Here is a 6,604-nt window from a genome sequence, read left to right as displayed (position 1 = left end):
AAAATAGCAAAAAGCAGCAAAGCAGCACCCCGATGCAAGGAGGGGACCGGGGGACGCACAGCCCTGAGGGACCAGCTTTCCTGCAAGGGCACATCTCTGCAGCCGGGAGATCCTCAGGCCAGCCGGGGACATTTCTGGGTGTCAGAGCCCATCCCCGCGGCCAGCAGCCGCCATCCCCGCAGAGCTGGGCTCGCCCGCCGCAACGGGGGGACCACGGGCAGGGCAAGACGCTTTCCGGCTCTCTGGTTTCCTCCAGCCGGAGCGTGCCTGGGCAGAGCTGCTCTGCAAGGGGAGCAGCTCCAGGTTTGTTTTTTTTTTTTCTATTTATGGGTTCTATTCATCCCCAGCTGGGTTTCGGCGGTGCCCTGCCATAAAAGTTGCCTGCTTCTCTGTCTTGGCAGCCAGGAAACCTCAGCCGGCTTGAGGAGACCATAGGAAATGGCAAAGACTGAGGCTCCAGCTCTCCAAAATAAGGTGCAGCTAAATTAATATAGTGTGAGTGACTGGCAAAGTGATGTCACCTCAGCCTTACAGCAAGCGGTGGGGGGGATAAATGCATCCCTCTGTCCTGGCTTCGTCCCCCTCCGCCCAGAAATGCCCCAGCTGGGCTGGAGGAAGAGCACCGTGAAAACCTGCGGCTCAAGATGGAAAATGCACACACCCAGGGAAAAAAAAAAATGGGGGAATATCAAGGGATTTAACACAAAGCCATCATTGCCTTTCTTTCACACCGGGAAGGGAAATCCTCCTTCTCTTTCTTTTTGGCGCTAACAAGAGAAACCCTCACGCTGCGACCAGGGGCCCTAAGAAACATCCCCAGCATTTCCAGCGAGTTGTGAGAGTCAGTGACCACGAGCGCTATTTGAGATCCACCTATTTTCAGTGCTTTCCCCTTTCTATTGGTTGTGTCCACAGCTAAAGGGATAAGCCACAAATGTAAGCGCCATCAAGACGACGAGCACCACGTCCCTTGTACATCAGCATTTGGACCAAATACCGCAGGCGCTGTAGCTTCTCAGCACTCATCGGGCCGCTGTACCTCCATACGGCACGGCTTGCCGCAATTTCCATTGGAAATTCAAGCTCTTCCATTACCATGCCTGCATTTAATCTAGCAGGATTTAGACAAATTCCACCACGCTATTTAAATATTAATTAAGATTTCTCACCCGGCGCATTCTGCGTATCCTTTCAAACAGCTTTCGTCCCTCCAAATCTGGGAGACATTTTCTGAGCAGGTTTATGGCACGCAGGCAGGGGCTGGCAGGCACCGGGGGATGAACGGCAGCCTGGCTGCCTTGCCGTCCCCCAGACCCCTCGAGAGCCGAGGAGCCTGGCAAAACCCCTGCCCCAGGGATCGCACCGCAGCAGGGCAATGGGTAATTAGCTGAATTGTTCCCCTCTCCACCCTCAGCTCCCCAAGATAAAAGGTTGGTCTGGTCTTAGGGGATCTGGGATCAAGGAGTTCCTTCCTATTGCTGGAGCAGGGATAAATCCTGCTCTTTGCTGCTCTGCCATCCTGCGTGGCCGAGCACCCGTACCCACTTAGCCATCTGCTCGCTGGGTTACTCATCTTGCTTGGGGTTTAATGCACCTCTAGGCACAAGCCCTGCAAATCCACAGGGTCCAAGTGACACAAGGGTCCCGTCCTGCTCAGCGCCGTGCCTCTGCCCCTTCCCCACTTTGGCAGGGTAGTTTTTCTATAAGCTTTATTCATCAGCAGCATTTCACAGACCAACCTGAATATTTATGCCAATAAAGCCAAGGTTTGGGCACACAGAGGGAACTCGGGCACAAAAACCTGCGCTTTGCTGCGTGCAAATGAAAACCTGACTCACAGGTAAGAGCAAGGGCCGAACCCGACGGCCCTGAGCGAGCGGGGCTCGGGGAAGGGAAGAGGGGACACAGCCGGGACATCCCACCGCCCAGCCGGCGGCCGTGCCTCCCGCAGCCCATGCCACGTCTCCCAGCCCACGGGGAGGACGTGAGAGGCATTCGGATGGAGCAGCGGGCTGGAAAGCTGGGTCAGACGGGGCACAGCGAGCCGACCCTGGCCGGTGCTCGCTCCGAGACATGTCCTGTGTACCTTGGCCACAGCCCCAGCCCAAATTGGCGGCCGGACCCACGCTGCGGCCCCCCCCTCTGCAACAGCTTGCAAGGGGGGGGTCCAGGACAGTTGAGGTTTGGGGACACCCCTGCAGCCCCAGGGATGCCCCCCATCGTGCGCACCCCACGGCAGCGGTTCCCCCATCCCCAGGCTCCCGGAGGTGTGAATATTTGGAGGAGCAGACACAGGGGCATTGAGCGGGGCTGTGAAACGCAGCAGTGTCTGCCGCGCTCCCGGCCGGCACCGCCGGGCTGCCAGCGTCCAGGAGCTGCCGGGACACCAGCCAGGGCAGGAATAAGTAACACCACTGTGGTTCCCCAGACCGTGTAAACAAATACCTGCTCAACCCAGCTCCCTGCCCGAGCTCTGCCGGCTGGCATCGGGGGGACGCGCGGAGCCCCAACCTCCATCTCTCCCCACGAGCGGGGATAACGCCACCTCCTCGCCCACTGGGGAGGGGAAACCAAGTCAGGTATTCATCCATAACCCAGGTATTCTGGGGGATAAAACAGCAGCAAAGCACCCTGGAAGGTGCCGGCACCCTGCCCACGAGCAGGGCTGAGGAGCGGGTGGCTCCGTCCATCCCTCGCATGGTCCAAGCGGGACCCACGCAGGTAACACCCCGCACACCGACGGCAGGAGTGGGGGCGTCTCGGCGTGCACACGTGAACAGAAACACAGCCAACCTTCCAAGCTTCATCTGGGCTCCCCCTCATTTGTTGAGATATTCACTTTATAAATGCACAAATGGGAATAAAAGCCTTTTTCCCTTATTTATCCAGGGATGTGCACATTGAAGGCTCTCCAAAACACTTCTCTACTAGCAAGCTGGCTGTTGGACTACAGGGAGTTCCTTTCTGTTAATGCCTTTATTCACCAAAAAAGGTCATATTCCCAAAAACTCTTTTTCCCCCATGAAGTAGCAGAAACCCTGAAGTTAAGAGGGGCAAAAGTTTGGAGAGTTTAAAGGTAGTATTTTCCGGGAAAACCCCCCAAACCGACAGCAGCCGTGCTGAAGACGATGTCCACAGGGCACTGGCCATTAACTGTGCTGGTCAAAAACCTGCAGCCAGTTACGTTTTGGCCAGAAAACTGTTCCTGATCAGAGGGGCAGTTTTACCACATCTCCCAATAACATAGTATTTCAGGAGGGGAAAGAAGTTTTTAAATTGGTCAGTACCTGCTTGTTTAGCATTTTGGAAGGATCCTATTCGGACGCTTCTTAAATGATAAATTTTCTTTACTGGAAATGACTTTCTGCTTTGAGATTTTAAGCAACATCAAAAACCCCTAAAGCGTAAAAATAAAACAGCGGGGAAGTGCCAAACCCAACAGGCTGCCGGAGCCAGGCCGCCTTTCTTTCGCGGGTGCCGCGGGGTTTCGGCCGTGCGGAGCAGCCCGACGGCGAAGCGGGGTTCCGAACGCACCGCAGCCTCGGTAACGATGGTTATGGCGTGGGGGAGATGCCCTTTGAAAAACATCCCGACGCCTCCAGCCAGCTTCCCTGCACGAACACACCCACGGGCACCCCAAATCCCGGGGTGGGGGGGGGGGGGTTCCCGGGCAGAGCTGACAGGAGAGGGCAGCAGAGATTCACATTTGGGGGTCTGCAGGCAGCTGGCCGGGCAGCGCAGGCAGGAGAAGAGGGTGGCAGGCAGGGAAACGGGGGCACCTTTGCTAAAAAACCCGACAAACCAACCAGAAGCGCAGGGATGAATGGGGCTCCATCACCCACGGCCACCCCACGAGTGTGGAGACACGGACAGACAGACGGCCTCAGGGGTCCGTCTGGGGGTGCAGACCCCCCGCTGCCCCTCAAAAGCGGGCGCAGCTGCCAAGGCGGGGGGCTTGAACGCACACAGCCGCTCTTTGCGGGGCCAGCCGCTTAGCCACAGCGAAACCGCAGAGCTCGCCCTGGTTCAGGCTGTCCCCAGGAGGGGACGCGAGGCCAGGGAAGTCCCAAGCTGCCAAAAAAGCCCCGTCTGCAGCGGTTGCAGCCGCCAGGCGCAGAGGCTTTACTGGAAGAGAGGAGCGGCACCACGCTCACGTTGCAAACAGTTTGTGCCAGCTGAAGTGTCACCTCCTCCGGCTGTTTGTCACCAGCCCTCAAGACCACGCAAGCGGGCAGCGAGGGTTAGTTAGCTGCATTAGCAAAGCCCGGCTTAGCCAAGCCTGCCAGAAGTTAGGCAGGGCTTTGCAGCAGCAGCCCATGCACGGCGAGCAGAGGCAGCAGCTTCCCTGCCAGCTATTAAATGCGATAAGAAGCACGAGCAGCAGTCGCTGCGTCTCTCCGCTCACTTCATCGGCCATGTGCCACCACTCAACGCCCTCTCCACTTGGCACGGTCGCGGGAACGCAGCGGGTTTTGGAGAGAAAAGACAGAACCGTAGCGTGGCAGCTAATAAGAGCAGGCAGTGGCTGTCGGCAGGAGCCCCGCGTTCCCGTAACGAGCCCAAAAGCATTTTTCCCTTTTCTCCGCCCGTGCGATACCACAGCAGCAGCAGAAGTACCACCAGGGCAAGGCGAAGCCAGCCTCGCTCCCCAGGTGCCACGGGGGAAGGAGGGCACGCTCCCACCCGCAGCGTTTGTCAGGCAGGGGCAGAAAAGCGGCTCTGGGAGGTGCTCGGCAATGCCAAGGGCACGCGTGGAACAAAAACCAGAGCTGCCGCCGGCAGAAAGCAAAGGGGCTTCGCTGCAGCGGGAACACAGCGCCAGCCTGCAACAGCTTCATCAGCACCGTGTCTGGAGATGCAAAGCAAAAGCCAAACCCTCCCTCCTGTTAGGGGGGACACCCCCAGCCCAAAGGCAAAAGAAGGGATTCTCCAGGGTCACAGGGGGTTCCTGCAGCAGAGCAGAGCCCCCAGCGCCCAGGCCAGCGCTTTCACAGCGCAGCTGTGCGGGGCTCCTCGACAGCAACCCCGGGGGCAAGAGGCACACGGCAGAGCAAGCCAGCTCACGCACCATCCCCACGCAGCCCACCAGGTCCCCCACACAGCCCACCAGGTCCCCTGAACACCATCCCCACACAGCCCACCAGGTCCCCCCCTCCCAGATCCCCTGAACGCAGCCCACCAGGTCCCCCCCCTCCCAGGTCCCCCCAACACAGCCTCGGTTCCCAGACAAGGAGCGATGCACCAACCCTTATCCGTTGGGTTATCCGAGAGCCCAGCCAGCTGCAGGGCAGACCAGCGAGGGCAGACCAGCGAGGGCAGACCAGCGAGGGCAGACCAGCGAGGGCAGACCAGCGAGGGCAGACCAGCGAGGGCAGACAACCCCCTGCTCCCTAGCACTCACCTCCCCCAAGGAGACTCCCAGCCCAGGGCAGGGGCCCTTGGCACCCTTTAAATGGGATTCACCCTGACAGGAGCCACCTGAGGACTCCTCGTTCAGCCGTTCATGAGTGCCCAGCTGTGCCCTCAGCACCCACAGGCTCCCCTGCTCTGCTCCCACCTGGGCTGACCCCTCGGCTGCGAATTTGGGGTCCAGCCACGGCGGGGGAGCGGGGCAGGTCTGCAGGCATCGGGTGGGGGGTCCAGGGCGTGCGGGGATGAGGAGGCCAACGCAGCCCGAGAGCTAAAGCAGCCTGTTCCCTAACGCTGGGGCAGAGGGAAAACCATACACCGCTTAAAAACCAGGACCGGTTTCCTCGCAATTTGTTGACTTCGTTTCCTGCAAACGCCGGATGCCGCACATCTCAAAACCCCCAAAGTGGTGAGCCCGAGGTCCGCGCCTCGCCCGGGACTCACGGCATCCCCGCGCTCACAGGGATGCGGGCAGCCCCCGCGAGCAAATCCCGCTTTTCCCTCGGGACCGGAGCGGGCCCAGGCAGCTGGCTGGGGGGGTCTGTGTGCAGCGGGGCGGCTCCCCCAACGCGGGAATTTAAACCTTAAGCTCCAGGACGCGTCTATGAAGCGGGCAGAAAGCAGAAGTTTCCAGAGCACTGCAGAATGGGGACAGATTTTTCTTCTCCCTGCCAAATCCTGATCCTGAATAATATTATTATTATACTGTAATATATAAAAAACCCCCCAAAACCCCAAACCGACCCTTGATTGTGGTGCGTTAGGCAGAACCGAGGCAATTCCTCAGCGTTGCTAGAGGCAGGAGCACAGTGCGGAGGGGGACCCTGCACCAGGCGATTCCCCTCGCTGCCGGGCTCAATAAACCCGGGAGGGAGGTGTGCCGGCTGGGGGGAGCCGGGAAGGGTGTCGGCGATGGGGAGCAGCCCCTGCGAGGGGCTCAGCACCCCCCGTCCTGCGGCAGCGCGGGGGACACGATGGGGAGGGGGGGGTCGTGTCACGGTCCCCTGAACTGTGCTGGCAGCGGAGCCGATGCGACGTGTTTGCACCGGGATGTTTTACTGATGAGAAATATCTTGCTGACTGCCAGGAACTCTTCTGATTCAGCTGAAATTTTTCAGGCTTTTTGATAACTCAAGCTATTTGGGAGGAAGGGTTGCCCTGGGTCCCATCCAGTTCCCTCCCCTTGTTCCTCCAG

Source organism: Grus americana, chromosome 3 (assembly GCF_028858705.1).
Source record: "Grus americana isolate bGruAme1 chromosome 3, bGruAme1.mat, whole genome shotgun sequence".
NCBI lineage: Eukaryota > Metazoa > Chordata > Aves > Gruiformes > Gruidae > Grus > Grus americana.
The sequence above is the reverse complement of the archived record's forward strand: the minus strand, read 5'-3'. Positions refer to the sequence as shown.